Raw genomic sequence first — 8,536 nt, forward strand, 5'->3', positions numbered from 1 at the left:
AATCATAAAACAGTCCACAAAGCCTCCCTATCAATTCTATCATACGCTTTCTCTAAATCCATAAATGCCTAAAACACATCCTTGCCTTTCGCTAAATACTTTTCACACACTTGTCTCACAGCAAACACCTGATCAACGCGTCCCCTCCCTCTCCTAAAGCCACACTGCTCATCACTAATCACTCCCTCTGTACCCTCTCTAACTCTGATAATTAACACTCTACCATACACCTTACCTACAACACTCAACAGACTTATACCCCTAAAGCTAGTACATTCATACTTATCACCCTTGCCTTTATACAACGGGACCACACAAGCACTTGCCCAGTCAATTGGCACCATACCTTCTCAAAGCACACATTCAACAATCTTACTAACCAGTCAACAATAGTCACTCCACCACCCTTCAGGCATTCCACAGCACACCCATCCATACCTGCAGCTTTCCCTGTTTTCATCTCCTTTACTGCCTTCTCCACTTCCTCCTTCGTGATCAAAGAATCATTCAACTCTCCCAACACATTTATTCCTTGCACCCTTCCATCCGCCACAATCTCAGCCACCCTTTCCTCCTCTACATTTAACAATCTTTCAAAATACTCTGCCCATCTCTTCCTTACTGCATCCATCTCAATTAACATCCTTCCATCCTCTGCTTTTACTCGTTCTTCCTTCCCAGACTCTCCCTTTCGCACCCTTTTCACCTCCTTCCAAAACATTTTCTTATTCTGTTGAAAATTCTCTGTCAGCTGCCTACCCCACCTCTCATCTGCTGCTACTTTAGCATCACGCACAGCCCTTCTCGCTCTATTCCTCTTTTCCTTATACCTTTCATATGACATCTCATCCTTCCTCTGCAGCCACACTTCATATGCACGTCTCTTCTCGGCCACAGCCATACTTCCTTGCACCACCATTCACTTCCTTTTCTTACACCACCACCCACACGTCTCACACCACACACCTCATCTGCATGCCCCACCACAGCACTCTTAAACAACTGCCATTCCTCCTCCACGCTGCCATTTTCCCGATCTTTCACTGCATTCCAATCATCTTTCAATTTCTCCTGATACTCTATCTTTTTCTCTCTTTTATCCAACTCACTCACTTTCAAAACCTCCCTGCCACACCTAACCCTCCTAGCTCTCACCCATCTCTTACCTACTCTTAACTTTCCCTCCACCAGGTAGTGGTCAGACATACCTCCACCCTCCCCTCTCAGAACTCTCACATCCAACAATCTTCCTATTACATTCCTAGACACAACCACATAGTCCATCAAAGCTCTATCAACATCCCTTCCACCCTCCTGTCTCACCCATGTATACTTATAAATATCTTTCTTCTCAAACAGCGTATTCCCAATTACGATCTCTCACTCAACACACATCCCTATCATTCGTTCCCCATTTTCATTTCTTCCAGGCACACCATGCATACCAACTACGCCTTCAACTGCTACATTTTCCACTCTAGCATTCAGATCTCCCATCATTACCACATTCACATTCGCTCCAAAACTCTGCAGACACTCATCAACATCATTCCAGGAAGACTCCCTCTCTTGTTCATCCCTTTCACTACCAGCCCCATATGCACTCACAAACACCCACAACTCACGTTCAAATTTCGCTTTCACCCACATCAGTCTCGATGACACCTCCTTCCATTCAATCATACACTGCTGTACTTCCGGACTCACTAACAAGGCCACACCTTCTCTTGCCCTTCCTCTATCAACACCTGACAATCTTCCATTCACACTTCCAAACATAGATTCCCCCTTCCCTTTCATCTTCGTTTCACTCAAAGCTAACACATCCAACTTTCTTCTCACAAACATTCTCCCAATCTCCTCCCTTTTAGCCTCAATCGTACTACATCCACGCACATTCATAGACCCAATCTTCAGGGTACGGGGATAACTCCATCCCCCATCCCTTTCTCTGGCCTGTCTCTTTTAAGGAACTAAAAACAGAGGAGGGGGTCCCTAGTCCCCTCACCCCGCCCCCTTTAGTCGCCTTTTACGACACGCAGGGAATACGGAGGCAGTATTCTTCCTAACACAACCTGGCCGCAGAGTAGCAGTACCACCCCATAATGCGGCCAGGTTGTGTCCCTCCCGCCACAGGGGGGGACACAACGCACATGCAAAACTTCAGTTATCTAGCTTACTATTTAGAGGACACAACAGTTTTCACTTTTTATCACCACATTATTGCACTCCACCATAGACGACGTGAACATTGAACATAAAAACAGTAGTTTTTGTCACTAATGTTAAAATAAAGAGTAAGCACATACTCTGAAAAGAATTTCTTCACAGTAAACCCTGCTATTATTCAATGACAGTGCTATTAAATGAAAGCCTTCTTCGGTCACCATGGAATGTCATGCTGATGCTGCCTCACGAAGGTCAGGATACGCTATTTCTGTATCGTCCTCCTTGAGGGTCGAGCTAAATTTTGTCATATGAGACATTGCTCTTGGAAAGATCATATTACATCTCTTGTAAAATCTGCTTCTAAGAGATTAGGTGTGCTAAGCCGACTCCGTTGCTTCTTTACCCCTGCACAATTGTTGACTCTATACACGGGTTTTATCCGCCCCTGTGTGGAGTACAACTCTCATGTGTGGGGAGGTTCCCCACATACAGCTTTTCTCGATAGGGTGGAGTCAAAGGCTTTTCGTCTCGTTAACTCTCCTCCTCTTACTGACTCCCTTCAACCTCTGTCTCTTCACTGCACTGTTGCATCTTTATCTCTTTTCTATCGCTACTTCAATGGTCACTGCTCCTCTGAACTGTCTGAATGCATCCCTCCACCTCTACGACGGGTGCGTAGCACCTACCTAGCAGCAAACTCTCATCCCTTTTCTGTCCAACTCTCTAATGCAAGAGCTAACCTTTACTCCCAGTCCTTCGTTTATGCAACAGGTCAGCTCTGGAACTGTCTCCCTCTATCTGTATTTCCTGCTTCCTATGATCTCCAGTCTTGCAAATGCAGTGTGTCCAGGCATCTCGAAATGATCGGATCTTGAATTTGCCTGTCTCTTGTATTTTGTTTTTCTCTTGGAAGGAACAGTTATTGCGGGCTCGTGGCCTTTGGTTCCATCTTTCTCGCATTTTTTTAAAAAGTCATTGACAGTCGTCATCTTATCAGAGGCCAGTCTGACCTGTTTGTAGATGGGTTCTTCATCCCATTCCTGGGACATCTGTAAACATCAGTCAGCTTCTTCATCTCCATCCGGAAGGTGGGCTCCAAAAAGCGCACCCGGTCTTTGCTACCACGAATTCACTCAGTGACTGCAGAGGAGAAAAGTTCTTGCCTCAACTCGTTTCAGAGCTTTTTTCTTTGGAGGCCTCTTCAGGATCTGAATCATAGCATTCTTCTTTGAGAAGTCAATCTGTTTGTCGAAAAAAGGCCTAGCCGATCATCTCCAAAACATGTCCGAGCTGCCACTTCCAAGCTGCAAGAGCTATCTCTGTGAGGCTTTGCTCAGGCAGGCCACTCTAGAGATGGCACATAAAATCAAGGTCATTTTGGGGTGCATACTGGCAATCTCGTTCTAGTACCTGGCATAGCTGAGTGCATCAAACAGGCCTACACTGAGTATCACATTCCTCTTCTGAACTGTAAACTTAAACTGAGCCCTGAACAGGTATATCTTCTACTTCCGATGACGAAGATGATGAGAGAGAATCATTCTTCATCGAATTGACTGTCTGAGCCATAGCTTCCTTGTCTCTCTCAGATTTTTCCTTTCTCGTCTGCTCTGTCTCAATTCGCTTGCATTTCACCTCACAGGATTTCTGGAGCAGCATGTTGACTCCTCCCATTGTCAGTTGCATGCGATCTTCCTGCTGATTGATTAGGAAAGCCCGGTTTTCCTCTTTTGTGATTTGCATTTGTGCTTCTCACTTGAAGATGTCAATAGTTCTTCAGGGTCTCCAAAAAAAGATGTCTTCCTTCATTCGACCTGACTCTGAGTCATTCTGTCTATTCTTCTTCAGCTTTTCATACTATTCAACTGCTCCCAGAAGCTTCCTGCAGCAGCAGACGGGCGAGTTTAGAACATTGACTGAACCCCAGAAACAAAGAACAGTGTTAGTCACTGCAGATGCACTGTCAGACTTGGGTTTCTTCAGGATTACACGGTGGTAAAAGAAGTGCCTGAGCACTTGACCCTTAGATGGTAGTAGACAACAATGATCGTCTCTTCAGGATGACCGATCAGCCAGACGTAAGTACTGCTTCGTGTTGCAGCTGTAGCCATATCACCTGCAAACAGAAACTCAACTTGAAATAAAGGAAAGCATGTAAGGTAGGCTGTATGGAACACACACACACACACACACACACACACACACACACACACACACCATTTGTCCTCATGCGTGAGCAGCGCAATAAGCACAATTGTACATTGAACAACGAGCCGACTGGGTAGCGAGGCCCCCTGTGGTTATTTATAGACTCATTGTCAACCCCTTTACGGCATTCCATGATTTTCTCGAACCGTCTACAACCTTGTAGAACATTCCAGAGTTGTCAAGAACCATTGCTGACCGCCTAAACCCTTTCTAGAAAATTTACCGTGTACATTTCTCTCGAACTGTAATAACTCTAGCACCAGTCGAGCAGGGGAGTATTCCCAAGGTGGATGGAAAGCTGATGACAGGGAGAGCTGGAGCTCCCATTTCATCAGCCACTGGGACTAGTTCCCGACCATCCCCCTTTGCTGAACTTTTTCAGTGTCTCAGTAACACAGAGACTAAGCCAGCATGCTCTCCAATACAAGTTTCTCTAACTTTCAACACCAAACTACATGCACAGTACACACTACACCTCCTTTTCCAAAATTCAAAAAAGGAGTCATGGCTGTGAAATACATGGCCTCAAAGTCCCCAGGGAGGGGGACCATAAAAGCCCCCACCTTCCACCCCTCTCCCGGTGAAAACTCGAGCTGCCTGGAACCATTGTCTGACTTACTTCTTCTTCATTTCTACAACATTCGTGGCCTTTCCTCCAACATTCGCTTTGTTGAGCACCACCTCTCCTCCTCTAAACCTCACCTTCTCTTCCTAACTGAGACTCAGCTGTCTGAGGCAACTGACAGCAAACCCTTTTCTGTATCCTCCTACTTTCTCTATACTCATTTCAAATTCAAAGGTAGCAGTTGTGTATATATACGCAACGACTTATCTTGCTCTCGTGTTCCTGAACTCGATCTTCTGAATTCTCTACACTCTGGCTTTGGCTTTCCTCTCATTTTCTGACTAAATATATCTGCGCTGTTTGCTTATCTCCTAATTCTACTGACTATCAAAATTTCTTTGACCATCATACTACTACGATGGATACATTCTATCCATTTCTCATATCTCTAAAATCTCCATTCTAGGAGATTTAAATGTTCACCACCACCTTTGGCTCTTCTCTCCTTTCACTGATCCACCTGGTGAACAAGCCTACAGCTTTTCTATCCTTATTGACCTAGAGCAGATCGTACAGCACCCTACCCGTATCCCTGACTGCCTTGGAGAGAGCTCCAACATACTTGACCTCTTCCTTGCAACTAATCCTTCTGCTTACACTATTAATCTTTTCTCTCCGTTGGGCACCTATCATCACAACCTTATCACCTTAACCTGTCCTATCGCTCCAGTACAGTCCGTGGACCCTCCAAAGAAAGGTCGTCTGTGGCACTTTGGAGCTGCAGATTGGGAGGCCCTCAGGCAGTACTTCTTTGATTTTTCCCGGAATTATTATTGCTTCCATGACCGGGAACCATCTGAGTGTGCCTTGCGCATTACAGAGGTTATTCTCTTGGGCATGGAAGCATACATTCCTTTCTCATATCCTTTGACTAACGCAAGAAAGCCTTGGTTTAATAACGCTTGTTCTAATGCTGTCTGCAAAAAGGAGAGGGCCTATAAAAGGAACTGGAGCCAACCCACCCCTGAATCACATCACGTTTCTGCCCGGAATCGCGCTAAATCTGTTCTTTGCTCTGCTTAAAATAATTTCTTCCGGACTAAATGCTCTCAACTCTCCAACTCGAATTCTTCCCGCTCCTTCTGGCACCTTGCCAAAAACCTTTCTAACAACTTCATCTCATCATCCATCCCTCCTCTTTTCTACTCTGATGGCTCTGTAGCTATTTCTTCCAGCGATAAAGCAGATCTCTTCGCTCAGACTTTCTCCACCAGTTCCACCTCAGACGATACCAGTGCTGTTCCTCCATCACTTCCCCCCTCAGACTTCCTCATGGCTGACATTAAAATTTCTTCAGCTGATGTATTTTCTGCCATCACAGGCCTCAATACTAAGGAGGCATATGGGCCTGATGGAGTCCCTCCTGTTGTTCTCGAGAACTGTGCTTCTGTGCTTACACCCTGCCTAGGCAAACTCTTTCACATTTGTCTATCAACTTGTACCTTTCCTTCTTGCTGGAAGTTTGCTCTCATTCTGCCAGTCCCAAAGAAGGGTGACCATTCCCAACCCTCTAACTATCGTCCCATTGCTTTAACATCCTGTATCCCAAAAGTTTTCGAGTCAATTCCTAATAGAAAAATTATAAAGCATCTTTCCTATCACAATCTTCTATCTGACCGTCAGGATGGGTTCCGTCAGGGACGCTCCGCTGGCGATCTTCTCACCTACCTTTCAGACTCTTGGTCATCCTCCTTTCGGGACTTTGGCGAAAGCTTTGCCATTGCACTTGACATCTCAATGGTTTTCGATCGAGTCTGGCATAAATCTTTAACTTCCAACTGCCTTCTTACGGTTTCTATCCTTCTATCTGTGCCTTCATCTCTAGCTTCCTTTCTGGTCGTTCGTAGCCACTCTTGTAGACGGTCATCGTTCTTCTCCTAGATCTATCAACAATGGTGTTCTTCAGGGCTCTGTCCTATCACCAACTCTCTTCCTTTTATTCATCAATCACCTTTTAAGCTGTACATCTAACCCTATCAACTCATACGCTAATGACTCCACCCTTCACCTTTCCATTCGGTTCCCGCAACGCCCATCTCAGCAGTAACTTCAACAAACAAGGGATGAGGCTATGGCACACCTAATGTCTAACTTGGCTCGTATCTCTGACTGGGGTAAAAAATAATCTGGTTGTTTTTAATGCATCAAAGACTCAGTTCGTACACCAATCAACCTGACAAAAATTTCCACATGTATACCCACTAATGTTTAATAATATTCAGCTTATTCCTGCTTCATCCTTGAACGTGCTTGGGGTTTCATTTACTCGGGACTTATCTTGGAAAGATCATATTACATCTCTTGTAAAATCTGCTTCCATTTTTTTTACAGGTCACTAAGGCAGTGAACTGGATTAAGGACATATTGAGTCTGAAGCAATATACTGTACGCTGTGTGAAATTTCAGTATATGACAATGGAACACCCTCATATATATATATATATATATATATATATATATATATATATATATATATATATATATATATATATATATATATATATATATATATATATATATATATATATATATATATATATATCTATATCTATATATATATATATATATATATATATATATCTATATATATATATATATATATATATATCTATATCTATATATATATATATATATATATATATATATATATATATATATATATATATATATATATATATATATATATATATATATATATATATATATAAAACCTGAGTTATGAGATAAAAGCAGAGTAATTTATTATGTATAAGAGTACAAGCGGTGTCATACCGTAAATGCTATTTTAGTTTCCGTGAGAGAGAGAGAGAGAGAGAGAGAGAGAGAGAGAGAGAGAGAGAGTTTCGGGAAGAAAACTTAAAGAAAGAAATACCAATGCATCAAGAAAACTTGCAAGTGGAGGAGAGAAATTTACCGTGTTGCCAAGAAGTAAGTAGTTAGTGGGTGACATATTTTAGGAGGTCACAGCTACGGAAATGATGTAAGGTGCTCTTTTTTTCATACCTCGAAATGTTAAGCCTAAGAAATATTTTAGATTAACAGTACTATTAAGGCTGAAATTAAACAGATCTCCTATTTTATTAGCCCATTGCTACTTACACGAACATCCATACTAAGGGTACAACCTTGTCTGTTCTAATCCATAGCCGACGGTACCGGGAAATAATGTGCGTCCCATGTTTCATCACAGTATTATCACAGCGGATAAATAGTGAGGTAATCATAAGCCACGATTTTTCGGGTTTGTAATAGCTCGAGAAAAACATCCAGTTAAGTCAGTGCGTATAAAGCATGTAGCAGGCTGTACTGACATGCTTTTAGAGGGATATACCATCTACTTTCTGCAGCTTTCACTTAGTTCATTCATTCTGTTTAATTTTCCATTATGGTCAGTAGACTCTGGAGACAAATTTATTTTTGTGATGACATGAGACAGGTATAATTATCGTCGCTACAGACAAGTGACGCTAGTGCCTCAATTCAACACCTTCAGTATGGTGACTTTTTGTATCTTATTATTTCCTGTTGCCTCGC

The sequence above is a fragment of the Coenobita brevimanus genome, chromosome 100 (genome assembly GCF_032717465.1).
Source record: "Coenobita brevimanus isolate Jiangsu-jjx chromosome 100, ASM3271746v2, whole genome shotgun sequence".
NCBI classification, from domain to species: domain Eukaryota; kingdom Metazoa; phylum Arthropoda; class Malacostraca; order Decapoda; family Coenobitidae; genus Coenobita; species Coenobita brevimanus.